This window comes from Odocoileus virginianus, chromosome 13 (assembly GCF_023699985.2).
Source record: "Odocoileus virginianus isolate 20LAN1187 ecotype Illinois chromosome 13, Ovbor_1.2, whole genome shotgun sequence".
NCBI classification, from domain to species: Eukaryota; Metazoa; Chordata; class Mammalia; order Artiodactyla; family Cervidae; genus Odocoileus; species Odocoileus virginianus.
In genome coordinates this window covers 16,962,093-16,981,287 of record NC_069686.1, presented here as the reverse complement: position 1 = coordinate 16,981,287, position 19,195 = coordinate 16,962,093, and positions in this window count along the sequence as shown.

Genomic DNA, 19,195 nt, shown 5'->3' with positions numbered 1-19,195 from the left:
CCTCCCACCTCCCTCTCCACCCGATCCCTCTGGGTCTTCCCAGTGCACCAGGCCTGAGCACTTGTCTCATGCATCCAACCTGGGCTGGTGATCTGTTTCACCCTAGATAATATACATGTTTCGATGCTGTTCTCTTGAAACATCCCACCCTCGCCTTCTCCCACAGAGTCCACAAGTCTGTTCTGTACATCTGTGTCTCTTTTTCTGTTTTGCATATAGGGTTATTGTTACCATCTTTCTAAATTCCATATATATGTGTTAGTATACTGTAGTGGTCTTTATCTTTCTGGCTTACTTCGCTCTGTATAATGGGCTCCAGTTTCATCCATCTCATTAGAACTTATTTATGAATCCTTTTAAAACATTTTTTATTGACTTATTTTTGGCTGTGCTGGGTTGCTGCATGGGGCTACTCTCTAGTTGTGGTGTGTGGGCTTCTCTTACTATGGAGCACGGGCTCTAGGAGGCCCCAGCTTCAGTAGCTCTGGCACATGGGCTTAGTTGCCCCATAGCCTGTGGAATCTTCCTGGACCAGGGATCGAACCTATGTCCCCTTCATTGGCAGGCAGATTCTTAACCACTGGACCACCAGGGAAGTCCATGTGTCTTTTTTTTTGTGTGTGAACATTCATCATCTCATATTGATGTAAATAGAAAAAAATTTTTTTCCTTATGATAAGAACTCATGATATACTCTTAATGACTTTTATATATAGCATACAGCAGTGTTAATTATATTTAGCATATTGTATATTACATCCCTTGTACTTATTACTTATTTATCTTATAACTGGAAGTTTGTACATTTTGACTGCCTTCCTCCAATTCACCCTTCTCCCTATCCTCTTCCTCTGGTAGCCAAATCTGATCTCTTTTTCTCAGAGTTTATATTTTAATTGTAATTTACCTATAACACTATGTTATAGTGTTCCTGGTACACAAAATAGTGATTCAATATTTCTGTGCATTTCAAAACGATTACCATGATAAATCTAGCCACCGTTTGACGTGCACACTTTAAATGGGTAAACTGCAAGGTAAGCGAATTATATCTGAATAAAGGTGGTTTGAAATAGAGTGTTTGGTAGGACAGCTTTCTGTGGGAAGAGCTGAAAACACAGCAGATACCATATCCTCCTTAATCGTTTACCTTAATAAACGCCACCGCTCTTGACATGCGTGTGTGCTCAGTCGCTTCAGTCATGTCTGACTCCTTGCGACCCTGTGGCCTGTAACCTGCCAAACTCCTCTGTCCATGGGATTCTCCAGGCAGGAATACTGGGGTGGGTTGCCATGCCCTCCTCCAGGGGATCTTCCCCACCCAGGGATTGAACTTGGGTCTCCTGCGTCTTCTGCATCACAGGCAGATTCTTTACCGCTGAACCACCAGGGAAGCCCCACCACTCTTTACCCATTTTGCCAAATCAAGCCCTGGAATTTATCCTGACATCTCCATCTCTTTCAGTTCAGGGGTTCCCTCCTTCTCTGATCCCAACTCTTAGGACAGGAGTTGGGCCTCAGTTTGGGTCAAGTGCTCCTTCTCGGTGCTCCAGAGGCATCTCATAATTGGGCATCTCGTTTATTAATCCATATTCTACTTGGTACAAGTAGACTTGTTAGCAAGTCTCTGAGGGTTTTTCACCTCCACTCCTAGCATGCTGCCTGATGCACTAGGTACCTAAGATTTCTTGTGTGGATGGGATGAATGGATGGGATGGAATGAGGGCAAGCGCCAGTTACTGTCTCTGCCCAGGGTCGCTGCCTTACCAATCCTACCAGTCACCTAAGATACGTGTGCCTTGGGAGAAGGGCAACGGGATGGGTAGGTATGTGCTCTCCAGCACTGTCATCTACTGAAGAATCCAAAACACAGACAGTGTTGATGCAGCTTAGCTCATTACTGTCAGAGCAGTTATCTGGGGCAACTCGCAAACTTGCAGGGACTGGGTTTCCACTCACTCTGATTCGTGTTGAGTGTCTGACATGTTCTGGGGCATGATTCGCTCCTTGTGGGTGAGGGCAGACCCAACACTGACAGCACATTATAGATCCGCTGTTTTCAGTCATTTCCTGTCTGTGCCAAGCCTGTTGGCCGGGGCAGGGTGGAAAGGCAGGAGGGTGAGAGAAGGAGGAGGGGGAAGGAATGGCCTCCTCAGAAAGCAGCGATTGATTTGAAATATGAAACCTCTTATTGATAAAAGCAAAGCCTAGACGGAAGGAAGTGGTTTGATATAGCACACTATTTGAAAAAAACCATGTGCATCTGTTTAGCACAATATACAACATAATGACAGCAATCTTCCCTGTTTGTATCTATTCAGCTGATTATACAGAGTAACAATTCTTTTAGTTACACATTTATTTACCCAGGGATTTTTTTAATGGATAATAAGTTAGTAAATCAGATAGCATGTGTTCTGGATAATACTTTAGTAAACTGTCTACCACACAAGACAGTTGCAATTCACATTTTATATTATATCCAATGTTCCATTAATACACACAGCACGATGTGAGGCTATGAGCAGCTCTTCAAGAAGGACAAAGCAGATTTTAATGATTATTTAATACTGTTTGATCTAGACACATATTATGTTGAAAAGCTACAGATTTCAGTCCTGCAATGCACCACAGATGTAATGAGAAATGCGGACTTATTTGAAATAGAATCCAGTGGTCTTCTTTTGATGCAGTTGCCATGACTGTGCTGAAGTTTCCTGTCTTTGCCTCAAGGATACATTCTGAGCTTTTTCTAACTGGTGAAAATCCAGCCTTCAACCCCCAAACATGTATGCTGTTTCATGGCAAAATAATGAACATTAAGGAAGAAATGGGCTTCCCTGGTGGCTCAGTGGTAAAGAATCTGCCTGCAATGCAGGAGATGCAGGTTCAGTCCCTGGGTTGGCAAGATGCCCTGAAGGAGGAAATAGCAACCCACTCCAGTATTCTTGCCTGGAGAATTCCATGGACAGAGGAGCCTGGTGGGCTACAGTCCATGGGGCCGCAAAGAGTTGGACATGACTGAGTGATGAACACTTTGACTTTCAAGGAAGAATATTTAATTTAGACCAATGAAATATGATAATAAAAATGGAAATAATTCTTCCTCTCTCTCTGAAGTGAACACAGAAGTCAACATAATTCCTGGTCCTTTCTGGAATGTTGAGGGGGCCAAAATCTGTTGAAGACTTGAAGATGGAAAAAGAGCAGTGCTAAGGAGAAGGGCTCATCACTTCTTTCCTCCTCACATAGCCCTAAGTCAGGCTGCCAAGAGAATGAAGCTGCTGCTGCCACAGGCCCACAGCCTGTAAAGACAGCCACAGACTTATCCAGTAGCACCCTCTTGCAAACCTTCACTCCCTCTGTGCCTCCTTACAGAGCTCAAGGGGGCATTTCAGGGTCTGTAAGACATGGTCTATTGTAGTCTGAAGACCACATTATGTGTCTTTATTTATTTAATTCTTTGCCTTCATTGGGTCTTAGTTGCAGCATGCAACATCTTTGTTGCATCATGTGGATCTCCGTTGAAGCGCATGGGCTTCTCTAGTTGTGGCATGCTGGCTTAGTTGCCCCTCAGCATGTGCGATCTTGGCTCCCTGGTCAGGGATTGAACCCATGTCATCTGCATTGGAAGGCAGATTCACTGGAGCACCAGAGAAGTCCCTACGTATTTTGGTTTAAAGGATATGTCTTGGGTCAGATTCCCTTTGCTCTGCATGTTTGTAGGGTATCTCCAGAAATGGACACCAGAACCCTGACAATTCAACAAGTCATCCAACAGGGAGCCTCCAGGCTGCTTTGAGGAGTCAGTTCCTAAATGGGGGAAGAATCTGCATATTATATCTGCTCAGATACAGACAATAACAGCCCTTTCTCTTCCTCCTACGGTGTGGCATGGGACAGTCTTATTGGCTATGGACATGGCATCCACACTTGGCTTGTTTTTGAACAATACCACCAGACAAGCTTCTGAGCAAGAGATGACTCCACAGCTTCGAAAAGTCAGTTCCTTGGGACAGAATGAAAAGACATTGACTACATGAACTACTTTCTTGAAATAATTGAGCAAAATTGCATTTGTTTCAGAGTAGGACAAAATATGAAGGCATATTGGGAAGAAACCTAGCATTAATGAGTATCTACTACTTACCAAGCATTTTCCACATAGCTTCTCATCTAATAGTTACAGTGGCTTTATAAAGTAGGTCTTATCATCCCATTTTCCAGACAAGAAAACAAGATTCAAATTTGCAGTTAATGAGGGGCAGATTCCACCTCTATATCCACCCAGCACTAGCTGGCCCAAGTGAATCCTGTGTGGGTTCTCTGTCTCAGTGTACCCCAAACTGGGTGCTTCAGTTCTGTCCTCTGGGAGTTATAATATACCTACCTCTGCCCCTGTTCCACACCCAGAGATCCTGAAGAAATTGGACTGGGCTGGAGCCAGGTCATCAGTATTTTTAAGAAACCTACCCAGCTATTCTAACAAGCAACCAGGGTTAGAAATCATTGGGTTACATCGTATTACTCATAGAGTTGCAACCCCACACTGTCACATACACTTATCTGAATCACATGGGTCACAGGTGACAAAGATCATGCCATCTATACTGGGAGACAGACAAGGAGAAGCAGATGCCCCAAACACAGTTAATTACCTGTCTTTTCTATGAACGTCTCACACATTAGGCATTCCACAGGGAGATTTCAGACCGTATTGACCTTTATTTTCTTTCTATTCCAATTCAGCAAGTATCTTGAGATGCTTTAAATAAGTTCATCAATCTGTGTTCTGGTAGTAGTTGTATTGTACCAAACCCATTCAAGAAAACTCAAGAAAGGAAATGATTAAATGAAAGTGAATCTTTGATCATAGGGTCAAAAACTGGGGTAAAAGTTTAAGACTTGGATTTTTCTAATGGTTAATTTCTTTCCGTCATTTTCATGGTCTCAAAACTCTTACTTGATTGGATTTTGTTTGTTTTAGAAACTAGAATCTAGCTATTTGCCTGGTAAATTGTTCTTGTGCTACAGATGTTCAGTCTGGATGAGAAACAGTAGAACCTAAATCATATTAAATGTGGACTTATTGTTGAATCAGAACTAATGTCTTGGTGGAACTTTTTGCCTTTTTGGTGTTATAAGTAGTTTCTTTTGACACATTAATACCATTGCTTTCCCCAAAAACTTTGAGGGCTATTTATAAGGCACAAAAATCCTCCAATACTGTCCTCCAAAACAAAAACAAACCACTCATAATCTAGGAGCTAAATTATGTAAGCAATGTGGTTGTAATTAGATATATTAATGCTTATTGGAGGAAATGCTCCTAAATGCTAACGACTATCGTTGATTAAAGGTAGATGTAAAAAATATCCAAACTAAACCCCCAAACTCTTGAGATTTTAAAAACTTTTATATCTGTGGTCCTAGTTATCATTTTCTTCCAAGACAATGGCTTTTGGTCATTTTTACAAGAGACTTTCTTTCTTCTTTTTTAAAAAATTTGCATCTTAGTTGAATGACCTGCTTTAATAAAAGCTTTTTATTTTAAACATATGGGAGACTAAAAGTACCAGCTTTTTTTTGCTGAAAGTTCTCTACAGTGAGCAAATATGTGCTCTCAAACTTTTCTGACTTGAATTTCTTTGAACTACTTGGTTTCTATATATAAATATTCTATGCACACACACACACACACACACACACACACCTGATTCCAGACTTCATTGAAGAAATGGAGCATTAGGTATGGTTTAATCCAGAAGGAGATAAGTGAAAATAGGAGGCTTAACTCCTTCCTGCAAAAAGCTTTCAACCTTGCAGTGTCAGGATTAAGAAAAGAGACACTGCAGCCAGAATGCCTACGGTTGATCCTGGTCATGTGACCCAGGCAAATCATTCACCTCATTCACCTCAATTTCTCCACCTGCAAAATGGGACTAGTATTTGCTAACTTCCCAATGGAATTGTTATGAGGATTATGTGTAAAGTACTTAGAACACTACTTGGCACATCTTAAGTGCTTAATACATGAGAGTACTATTATTATTTTAGATGGAATAGATACTCAGATCAATGGCAGAGCTAGTAAAATTATGCAGAAGCTCATGTGGATACCTTATGTTTTAAAAAAAAGATTTTTTTTTTTAATGCATTCTCTATGCAAGGAAGTGGAGGGTGGAGGGGAGCAGAGGACTATTTCCTTGCCTTGCTTCAGTGACATCCAAAACTCAGTTGTTTTGTTTTTGTTCCTGGGTGCTGCTCTGGGAACTTCAACAGATACTAAACAATAAGTTCAGAATTATGTTCTGGTGACATGCAGTTTACTCTCCAGATCAGGGCTACAGATTAGGGTTTAACTGAGAAACCACAATCTGAGCCTGGACTTGGAAAACATGAAGCTTTCAATTAACGCAGGAGGATGGAAGGTTGCGGCACATTTTCTTCTCTTTCTTCCTTATTTCTCATTCTTTTAAAAAATTATCAATTCTAAAAAAAAAAAATTCTCTTGTATAGACTATCTACTTGCCAACTGGTCAATAAAAAGTGTCAAATTAAAAACAGAGTAAGTTAACTAAAAAAATTATATTGCTAATGTAGCAAAAGGGCTTCCCTGATAGCTCAGTTGGTAAAGAATCCGCCTGCAATGCAGGAGACTCCAGTTCAATTCCTGGGTTGGGAAGATCCGCTGGAGAAGGCATAGGCTACCCATACCAGTATTCTGGCCTGGAGAATTCCATGGACTGTCTAGTCCGTGGGGTTGCAAAGACTCAGACACAACTGAGTGACTTTCGCTTTCAATGCAGCAAATAGCGTACACTACTCAGTACTGGTGTTCCGCTGCATACACACTAGTATCGTGGGGGACCTCTCTGAGAGGTGTTTCCTCTTACCACGCACAGATAGAGGGTTCTCTCGACCCTGCGGGAGGCAAGCGTGTGTTGAGGGGAGCACTGGCTGGTTCTGTTGCCTGGAGTTTCTCACCTTGCCCCAGCTTGGAGAGCCCCTCAGAGGCCCTGGACTCTGAAAGAGTGCATTTTTTACATCTCTACCAGCTTTTACTTAACTACTGCATTTGAATTACAACACTCTAGCAAAATTAAATATTAGAAGAAAAATGATTTTCAAAAATACCCCTCATGTCTTCCTCTTATAACGTTGAGCACATTTTGAGGGCATGTAGTTAACTACAAGGCATTCTTCCCTTGGCTACAAGTTCAGATGTCTTGTCTTCATTACAGAATAGTCCCATGCAAGCCCCAAATTGCTCATATTTCACTTTTATGTCTTTCGAGTTACTTCTTAAATAATCTATTCAAATCCTTGTCTAAGTTTCCTTTAATTTTTGCCTCTATACTTTGTATTGCCTCTGCCTTAAAGCTAATGGTTGTTTTCCCCTTAAAGAAACGCAATAAGCCCAAATCATCTAGTTTCTGCATACTACCCCCCCTCCCCCAATTATAGATTGTTCTTTTAGTGACTTCTAGTCTTGGGCTTGCTGCCTACAATAAAGAAACTTAAATGTCATTGCCTATGTTTATGTAGAGGACTGGTAACTCTGATTAGTCACAATTAAGTCATCAGCCCAATAACCAAGAAGAAGAGCACTTAAATATGTTGGATGAAGTCTTTTTAATTAGAATATAGATTTTTGAGTCTGGATGGATCTCAGAAATACATTAGGTTTGACTAGACATTTTTTAGATGAAGAACCCAAGAGCCAAGAGGTTACTTTTCTTTTTTTTTTTTTTTTAAGAGGTTACTTTTCTTAGTCAAGTGCTAACACGACTAGTTAAGCCTCTTGACACCTCCTAGTATAGCACTTTCATTGGTTCATTCATATCTTCCTTTCTTCCTTTCCATAATGTTTATTCATGCCTATATATAATTGTTTCATAATGAACAAGGGACCAACAGTGATCTATTTTTGGAATAAAAAACCTGGGCAACATATGGTCTGTCAAGTAGGAGAGCCCCAAATAGAGGCACAGAAACAGAATGTTCCAAATGGGAACTATCCTGGAAAATGTGATTTGTGTGGCCATTGTCACTCTGGAATAACACTCCCACTTTGTGGTAACTCATACCACACCACCTTCACTGCGATGCTATAGAATCCTGATTCAAAACAAAACAAGAAAAGCCAAAGAGAACAAGAATGCCCGCACACATTTTCAGACCTCTAATAGAGATGGAGCTGCCTCAGATGTAGTTCAACAGTTAGTACACAGACATTGTGGCAACATTTCCAGGCATTTCCATAAATCCTTGTTAGACTCTTCTTTCCTCCAACTCAGGCAAGACAAACAATAGCGTGCAAATGATATTTACGAACAAGCCCCCAGCATGACCCGGGGGCTCACGCGGCCCTGGAGGAAGGAAGGACCATATGCCCGCTGTTTGTGCGCCGCCTCGCTCCCATCTTTCAGCTGCCTTGGCCTCTTTATTTCACTTGGGGAGACAGGAGCCCGACCGAAACGCACAAAAACGGTTTAGGATTAAGTAGCATCTTCTCTCTCTCTCACCTGTAACGGCTTTCATCCTAACAAAGGTGGGCGGAGCCGACGAGAAGGACCGGCTGCCGGAGGAGGTCGAGGGGGAAGCCCGGCGACCGTGGGGGAGGGGGACAGAGCCACCTTTTAACACTCGCTGTCCCTCTGCTCTCAGTTTTTCCTCATCACCCAGAAGCGCCATCTGTTCTCAGACTTGCTGCCCGTCCATTTGTTTTCCATTCAGTAACAGCTTATGTAGCAAGCAGATTATGAAGTGAGCAAATATGCCGCTGGCTGGATCAGGGCTGTACTTTGTTCGCGCCCCTGAAAACTTTACAAAAACACGGCAGCAGCGAAACGAGCTCTTCGCGGTCCTGACCCTGGCGCGGCCCTGATGCTCGGGCCTGGATTACACCGCCTGCCTTCTATTAGCCACTTTATGCGACATCCTCTCAGTGTTCATGTGGTTCATTTACACTGTGTTCTAAAGTATCCTGAAATGATTTTTTCTCCATTAAATTTTTTTTTTTTTTTAACCGCGCTAGCCTAACAGGAACATAAACCATCTGAGAACAGGAAATTTATTATCTCTTCCGGGCTTCTCCCTCTTCTCTGGTTAGCTAGAGGCAGCTCTATAATACACTGACATTTTGGCAAAATTTGCAGGCGTTCTCTTATATATGTAGACCTATTTGATTATACATTCAAAAACAAGTGGAATCAATCACAGAGGTGGCTGTAGACATCAAAATATTACCTTTTGCTATCTCAGAAAAAGAAAACATACACTGTCTTTGACCTTTTTTTGGCTATACATATTTTTAAAAAAATAATTTATTTATTTTAATTGGAGGCTAATTGCTTTACAATATTGTAGTGGTTTTTGCCATACATTGACCTTTTTAAGCATCCTTGGAGACAGGATCCAGATCCCTTGATCTTCACACTGGGCCATGGTACATCCTGCTTATGTGACACTATCATGCAAAAACCTTTCACATGTCATCATCCCATAGTGCTGGTATACTCAAGATCACATCCCCAAATAGCACTGGATATTTTAGTCATTTAAAACATTTAGATAATGATGGACCAACATGTTTGAGCATAAAGCATCTTCTGTTTTTAGAATTTTCTTAGACTACATCATGAGACGTGGAATTAGAGTCAAATTTGTGCCACTTTGAATTTAATCTTCAAACTCTACCACTTAAAGAAAATTTACCACTTGATTAGAAATATAAAGATGGACACTACTAATTCATCACTGCATTTAAACATTTTCCAGACTATTACATAGCCTTGTCATATTACTTAACTAGGCTTCCCTGGTGGCTCAATGATAAAGCATCCACCTGCTAATGTAGGAGACGTGGGTTCAATTCCAGGGTTGGGAAGATCCCCTGGGGAAGGAAATGGCAACCCACTCCAGTTTTCTTGCCTGGAAAATCCCATAGACAGAGGAGCCTGGGCGGCTACAGTCCATAAGGTCACAAAGAGTCAGACACAACTTAGTGACTAAACAATAGCAATCACAATTAGAGTTTTCATCTGTCAAACAAAATTTAATGTTTGTTTACTTAAAGTACTCTTAAAATCCAGAAATATGAATTGTTATTCAACATATTCCTTATTTTCCTTAGGAATTCAATGAACAGAATTCTCTGGTAGAAAATGTTGAGTAGATTGGATTATGTTAACTTATAACTTGAGTGTGTTATTTTGGCATTATAATACATTCTGTGCATACCATAAATTGCTTAGGCATCAAATAACAGACGTGCAATCAAATTTTCAACTCTAAATGTCATGGTTTAATAACTATGTACTGATATTTTTAAACAGTCAAATTTGACTCTGGTATAATTTTTAAAATCTCATTTCATACTTTCCTTGGAAATATTTATTGCATTTTTTTTCTTTTTATTATTTGTATTTTGCACTATAAAAATATGATGACAACTAGTAACACACTGCTTTTCTTCACATTCATGTGGATTTTAGGAAATTATTGCCTTTTCCCCTAGAGAAATAGCCTACAGACCAAAAAAGAAGTAGTACCACATTGAGAAATCTGCAAATCCCAGAAGTCAACAGCTTGAAGACAACCCCAAGGGGCAGAGAAGAACACAAGTGTCACCAGAGATGAGACAAGCACATATACAGACAGCAAGCTGGGTTGACTATTGTTTCAATGCCACTGACCCAGGAAGTGGATACCCTTTCTCTCTCATGGCACCCACTTCCACCACCTCAAAGGGGTGATTTTTGTTCTGTGGCCTAAAGAACTCTTTTCAAATGATGCAAGAGTTGCTTTGAGGAGAGGTTCAATGAGAAAGGTTCAAGTATGAATAAGAATCATGCCCAAGTCCAAAGTCAGGGAAGAACCCACAGTGAGAAGGAAACGGGAAGTGTTCCCATCTCACTACTTCACCCAGCTGACTCCACCTGTCCCAAGATAGAGTCTCAAAAGCATCCAAGGGTTCAAATTGGCATATACATCATGTCCCTAAAACCCTGCAGGGTTATTTTCCTGACTAGGTGGTGATCTTTATGCCCTGAAGCAACAGAGACAGATATAGAAACTGCCAAAGTTAAAAAAAAAATAAAGTGGAAATTGTGTTTCCTTCAAAATGGATTGGCTTCATGACTACCTTTTCTCCTGGTTCTAGCAACTGCTTTCTCCCATGCTGCAGGTATTTATTGCCTAATGCTTGAAATGAAAAGGTGAATTTTGAGGTGCAAAGACTGGGCAGTCCCAAAGGCGGGAAGTGCAGAAGTCAGCATACACTGTGCTGTCAATGGCTTGGCCTTCCTTCCATCCCGAGGTCAGTCTGAAGTTTGTCTGCAAACCTAGTGACCCCTTCACTGTCCCACCAGGACAGCAGGATCGGGCAAAGTCTTCAGTATTGCACAGGTATGAAATGTCCATGAGTCGAAATACAAGATCACAGCTGTTCTTGGGGCTGGGCTGGCGGCCCTAGCCTGGTTTTAGCAGGATGTAGCTACGGTCAGGGGGCCCCAGCTGAGCTTTGAGACTGTCGAGTGGGTGGGCACTGGGGCCAGCACCAAGGAGGGAACGTGCAATAGGAAGCCTGCACGTGAGGGCTCAGTGTCAGAAAATGGGTGAGGAATGAAGGGCCGGCTGCCTCCCCTTGGCAGGAGGGAGCCTGGGGCTGGGTGTGGAAGACAGGATCTTGTACTCAAACTGTAGGAGCTGGCCCATGAAGCTGAAGTTGGGCGAGACCTTGCTCCTCCTCTGCTCGATGTAATCAAAGGTGTCCTTCAGGTGGGACTGCTTAGTCTTCATGAGGTAAGCCATGCAGATGGTGGGCGAGCGGGAGATCCCAGCCTTACAGTGAAACAGGACTTTGCCTCCCTTTTCCCTGACACAGTCGATGAAATCTATTGCTCCTTGAAAGTGGGAGCTGATGTCAGCAGCATGGCTGTTTTCCATGGGGATCCATTTGTAGTGTAGGTGGGTCATGCAGGCCTTGGAGGTCTGCCAGGAGACATTGAGCAGAGAATGAAAGGGGCAAGTCAACCAACTCATCGTTAATTGCTTTGTTGTTGTTCAGTCACTAAGTTGTGTCTGACTCCTTGCAACGCTATGGAGTGCAGCATGCCAGGCTTCCCTGTCCTTCACCATCTTCCAGAGTTTGCTCAAACTCATGTCCATTGGGTCGGTGATGCCATCCAACCATCTCATCCTCTGTCACCTCCTTCTCCTCTTGCCCTCAATCTTTCCCAGCATCAGGGTCTTTTCCAAGGAGTCAGCTCTTTGCAGCAGGTGGCCAAAGTATTGGAATTTCAGGTTCAGCATCAGTTCTTCCATTGAATATTCAGGGCTTGCTCTTTAACAACCACCTCTCCGGAAAAAACAAGCCCTGATGTGTAACATTTGCCAATTACCATGGTGTTAATACTCCCACTGATGATGATTTTAAGCTGACAATGTGATTTCACTGACATGGAGTTGGGAAAAGACACAAAATCTATTCTTGGGAGCTAGTGTAAGCTGGCTCCAGTGCAATTTCTTCTTCCTCTGGACCATGAGTCTTCTTTAATTCAGTGATGAGTCCCCTCCTGGACGTCTCAGATTCTTTATGTAATCTTGGCCCTGTGGTCAGCCAGTTGCTCCTTCTTCAACTTTTCTCTGTCCTCAGACATTCATTACATACTTCCTATCTGCCAGATTTAGCACAAAGTATCATGGCTACTAGGTCAGTTAAGACAGGGTCCTTTTCTCAAGGAGTTTATCATCTAGTGGGGACCAAATAAATTACCAGTCCTGCATGGCATGTGGGACCCTATTTTCCTGACCAGGGATCAAAGCCATGTCCCCTGCAGTGGAAACTCAGAATCATAACCACTGAAATGGAAATCCTGCTCACAGTCTTAGACAAAGAGGTGCTCTCTGTCTTGGGAGACTCAGATGTAAGCAAACTAGGCAGAAGTTCCTGTCCTTGTGGAGGTTACAGTCCAGCAGGGGACACAGAGCATAAACAGCGGAAATAGGACAACACATAGTAGGAAGGATAGTTATGAGGAATTGACAGAAAGCATTTAATGGGGAAGGACAGAGGATTTGTGAGGAGTGGTTCCAGAAAGGAACCTGCTGGGAGCCTCCCTTCTGCTTGGGTACCAGGGGCTAGGGAGTTCATATTTGCCCCAAGAACCACCTGCTCATTCCAACTCCCATCACCTCTGACACTCCCCTCTCACGTAGCCCCACTTCCATCCCCAGCCTCACAAGAGTCGTTTTGCCTCTGTGACCATGAACACTCACCACAACTCTCTAAGCCAGCCTCTTCAGGTCAGCTACAGCTGATGGCCCTGAAGACACCAGCATTCTAGGCGTTTATCCCTGGCAGAAGCTCAACACGTCTTCACTGCTGGCAGTCTTGCTCTCTCCCCTGCTCCAGTGCTGATCAGCTGGCTGTGCCTCAACCAGCCAGAGGGACTTTAACCACGCACATCCAGTTAGAAGCCAGCTCATGCAGCTGGTTTGTGATTTTAGCCTTGCTGCTGTCACATTAACCCTGGAACAGGAACTCTGTCCCCACGTGGAGACTAAAACTGGTTTGGGGGAGCCCTGGCGGGTGAATATTCTTTCGTGTTACTGATACTTTCTCTTCATGCCTTCTGGGAATAGCACCCTCATTCTTTGGGGAAGCTGTTCTCTCTAGCCCATCTGGATCCGATGGGGGATTCACACGTTCACATAATCCCTCTTACCTGTACGTAGTGACTGGTCAAAAAGTAGGCCCCTGGCCAAGCTGGGGTGATCACAGTAGTCACCTCCCTTCCACGGTGGGTGACTCAAGAAACCAATCAGAAACTCTGCTGGGGTTTCAGTAAATAAACCTGGGAACAGAGCACTTTTTTCTTTTGAGGAAAAGCTGGGAGATGTGAGCCCATCACTGTGGCAAGCATATCTGTTCTGGTGGAGAAAATCAAGCAGTGGGAGGTGAGAAAGAAGCTGATTTACAGAAAGAGGCAGAGACAAGAGGGTCTGGCTAGACTGAGTCCCTGACTCTGAGAATCTCCAGCCACACTTCTGCCCTCTAGACACTCGAGCCATCACACTCCTCTTCTCCTTCGCCGAGTTGGATTGGGTCTCAGTCACTGCGAATCAATGGAGTACGCCTGTCATACTTGGGGAAAACCCAAAGGGTTCAGGTGAACCTTCCTGCTTATCTTTAGAGCCTTACTTCTTCCTTGGAGCTTTTTCTGACTATTCCCAGTAGGACTTGTCTTCCTTTTTTGTGTCTAGGCAACTCTCCATTTCTTCATTCTCTTCTTCTCTCATGGTGCTAGTAATCCTTAGCGTACTGACTGGTTTATCCATTTGTCCCATTTGGAGAGTAGACATTGGGTCTTTCTCTTTTTTTGTATCCCCAGAGTTGGCACATTGCTGCTTAGTACATGTTTGTTGATTGAATGAATAAACGGATAGATGGATAAGTACCACTACTATTTAATATGTATTAATATCTCTGAATGTCAATTCTTTAATCAAACTTTCAAAATCTAGAGATTCTCTGGGCACTAAATTAATTCTGGGATTTTGGAGAGGTTTTGAGATGGTTTGGGGAAATTGATGTTCCCTTGGCATTACTTTAGAGTCACCAGAGGGTAACTAGGAGTTGAGGATGCCCAGGACACTTGGTGATGGAGCTTCCTTGGTTTGCTCAGGGCAGAGGGCAGAGCCTCCTTTGGGGCTACGGAAGCCAGTTTGGGGAGCTCCCACCTGGCACTGCGTGGTGCATAGCACTCTGGTCCACAGAGATACCCAGCCTTGCCCTGTTAAGATAGATAGAGCAGAGACTTGGCTTTCCCTGACCTGGTGTTGATTTCATTTTCCTCCTCAAACATTCTGGAAGGGACTGAGAGTCCCATTCCCCATACACTCATGGTCACACTCCCTCTCCTTAAGCATTTTCTCTCAGCAGAGTTGTTCTTACTGATATAAATTTGTTTTCCCCAAACTGCTTTCTTAATCTCAATGTCTTTTCTCTCTCTGTCTCTATCTCTCTCTCACACACAGATACACACAACACATTTCATATATGGCATTATTTTCTTTCTGTCTGATATTTTTAGACTTCTGCATAGACCATGAGCTTTTTAAGAGCATGGGCCATATTTTATTCATCTTTGAATCATCTGTTCTCACATTTAGGTTTTCTCTAGTTTCTTCAATTCAGATCATTTACACAGGTTTCTCCAAAGGGATTTATATAATGTCATTGATTTATTCAAATCTAGATATATTTTATATGTAATAGCATTTATGAACATTGTGAACAGCAAAATGAATCTGCATAATATCACAGAATTATGTACAATGTGTGCATCCCCATTCCCTGTGGATAGACACCCATCGAACAACAGCACTTGGGACAGGTCTTCCTCTTGTGGATGGTCCAACATATTGATCCCTCTTTCCAAATGCCAATAGGTACCTCAGTCATTGAGGCAAATAAAAAATGCCAGTATAGTTAAGTTCTAAAAATAATAACTGCAAGTGAATCTCCCAGATTAAAAAAAAATAGCTTCTTGAGGTGCTTATCATTATTATTATTTGCTGTTAAAAATGTTTACCCCTCATTATTATAAAAGTAATGCTCATTATGAAAAAGTTCAGAAAGATAGAGAAATAAAAATATTCATTCTTCTACCCTCCCAGAGTTAACCGCTTTAACACCTTGATTTATATACACTTTCAATCCACATATGTATATAAATAAAAATAGTATTGGGCTATTTATTCCACTTTGTAGCATGTGTTTTTCCCCAAGAATATGTTATAAACACTCTCAACTGCCAATAGAGATGTTTCTCCAACATTATTTTTAATGACTGGCAGATTATTTTATTGTCGAAATATACTATGGCTTCCCTGGTGGCTCAGTGGTAAAGAATCCGCTTGCTGATGAAGGAGACCCAGGTTCAATCCCTGGGTCGGGAAGATCCCCTGGAGAAGGGAATGGCAACCTACTCCGTATTCTTGCCTGGGAAATCCCATGGACAGAGGAGCCAGGTAGGCTACAGTCCATGGAGTCGCAGGGTCGGACATGACTTATTGACTAAATCATTATCACCATCACCACATACTATGATTTATTTTCTTAGTACCCTACTGCTGGAACTTTTGGTTGCCTTCAATGTTGATAATGATTAACAGTGTGGCAAAGAACCTCCTTGTTATATATTTTTGTAGTCCTTCATTGTTTTCTCATGATAAACTCCTAGAGTGGAATGTGTATTTTACTATCTTTTCATACATGCTGACAGATGCACTGCCCCATAGCCTGAGTTGCTTTCATAGCTTTCATTGCAGCCATTATTCAATCAATAGATACCATTGATAGACTTCTGTGAATGAACTCTCCTAGTTCTTTACTGTGATTGTTCTCAGAATAACCTGTTTTGTCATTTAAGGACCACCCTGAAAAAAACTGAGGTACATCTTGTACCCAAGACATTTTTTAAAAGCCAGGAAAAGTTAAACAATCCATAGAGAGACTCACAGGTGTGCCATAAAGTCAATGTGGTTGATCATTATGGCTCTTGATTTTATTTTTTAAATTTATTTTTTATTAAAGTATGGTTGATTTACAACCTTATGTTAGCTTCTGGTGTACAGCCAGGTGATTAATTTTTATCTATCTATACTTATCTCTCTATATAGAGAGATATATATTCTTTTTCATGCTTTTTCCCATTGTGGTTTATTACAGGATGTTGAATCTAGTTCCCTGTGCTGTACAGTCGGCCCTTGTTTATGCATTCCATATGTATGATTTGCATCTGCTGAACGCAAACTCCCAATCCATCCTTCCCCAACTTGCCCTGCCCCTTGGCAACCACAAGCCTGTTCTCTATGTCTGTGAGTGTTTCTATTTCATACATGAGTTCATTGTGTAATATTTTAGATTTCACATTTAAGTTACGTCATATGATACTTGTCTTTGTCTGAGTTACTTTACTTAGTGTGACAGTCTTTAGGTCGATCTATGTTGCTGCAAGTGGCATTATTTCATCTTTTTTATGGCCGAGTAGTATTCCATTCTATTCACACACACACACACACACCACACCCATATCATCTTAATCCATTCATCTGTTGATGGACACTTATGTTGCTTCCATATCTTGGCTATTGTAAAAAGTGCTTCTGTGAACATAAGGGTGCATGTATCTTTTTTGAATTATAGTTTTGTTCGGATGTATGCCCAGGAGTGAGATTTCTGGATCATATGGCAAATCTATTTTTAGTTTTTTGAGGAAACTCCATACTGTTTTCCACAGTGGCTGTACCAATTTACATTCACACCAACAGTGTAGGAGGTTTCCCTTTTCTCTACACTTTCTCCAACATTTGTTATTTGTAGCACTGTGTCTCTTTAAATGCTATTTTGAATATGCTCATTATGGCTCTTTCAAATGCTCTTTTGAAATGCTACTTATTACTACTTAAGATGTAAATAACTCATTCTAGATTAAAAACTGTATGGTTCGTGGGCCTCAAACATAATGCCCTGCATGCAGCTTTTGAAACTTGGGACACCAGTGCTATTCACATAGGTCCCTTGCTGGTAATCCTGAGGCAGCCAATACAGTCAGAAGCTGATTGCATTTGTGCCTTCCGTGGAAGCTCCTAGAGCACAGTCATGTAAGGCAAGCCTTGGACTCAAAGTCCTTCTGCCCATTGACTCACAGCCCTATTTATCTCTCCACGAGGTCAAACTGCAAGTGCCAAAATTTCACTTTCCCCAATTTTCTATTTTTGCTAATTGCATTTACCTTGCTTTTTACCTTTTCCCCTATACATATTTGACATTTTAAAAAGGTGTTTTTAGCCTCTGAATTTAAGCAAATTGGTCCACAGAACTCCACAGTGAGTTGCAAACTCTGAGTTAATATTCACAGTGTCCTGAGTGTTAACATGACCATGAAATCAGCCTGCTTTTGCTGTAACTACAGCTAATTTAAAATTGTTATTTGCAGAGTTATTTCTTTTTCTTTAATGAGTCAGAATATCCAGTTCAATTTGTTCAGCTATTTCATTACTGTTCTTTACATACGACAGTCAAATTATAATGTTAATTTTAAAAGCAGAGAATCCATAGTAGATTTGTGTTTGGATAAGAGAATACTCTTATGTGAGGCTCTTCTGGGCCTGACATTCTAGAATGCCTTTTTAAATAAAGAAGAGTGAACAAGTCTCTGGGACTATTGGAGAATGTCCTTTGTCTTAGTTTTAAAAAATACTTTCATAGTTAATACTCTACAAGTGAGAAGCCGTAGAGATCTGCCAAGCGAAGCTGAGACAATTGATCACAAAGTATATAGCATACTACTGATTTTCAAGTGATTCTGAAAACCAATCCTGATACCTTATCAACAGTGAAATAACAAAGGGTGTTGTCCCCAGGTGTACGTGGAATTAAAACACTGTCTTTTTCACATTCACATTTTTTCTTGCCCTTAATTCCTTCTTTGGCATTCCCCTGCCACCCTCAGAAATACTCACTCATTGTCCTCCTTGGTCATGAGGTATAATGATAACAACCATTTCTATTAAGATGGTATTTTCATTAGCTGCTGCTGCTTCTAAGAAGCTTCAGTCATGTCCGACTCTTTGCGACCCCATGGATTCTTTGCAACTCAGGCTCCTCTGCCCATGGGATTCTCCAGGCAAGTATACTGGAGTGCTTTGCCATGCCCTCCTCCAGGGGATCTTCCTGACCAAGGGATTGAACCCCCACCTTTTACTTTGGAAAGCAGGTTCTTTTCCACTAGTGCCACCTGGGAATCCCCATTTCATTAGAAACATTTTTTTTTTACCCTTTCTTATTTGTCAGAAAAATGTATGAACAGTGTTCTGTATTGAATGTGTATCCTTAATGTTCCAGAGTTAGCACTCTGATGTTTCTATCACAATTATCTGAGACTGCAATCTCAGATGTAAGCATCTGTAACTTCCAGATGTCTCTTCTGGTTGTTTGGTGCCTAATTCAGTCGTCTGGCTCTGGACCACTGCTCTACTCTTCCCCTTTTTGTGGCAAGTGTTCTGCTCTTTGATTTTTCTCTATCTTGTTCATCCTGAGTATGAATACAGAGCCTTCCTGTAATCCCCCAGTAGAAGATGAGGCCAGTCTATAATTTTTGAAGGTTTGGGAGTGTGGGAA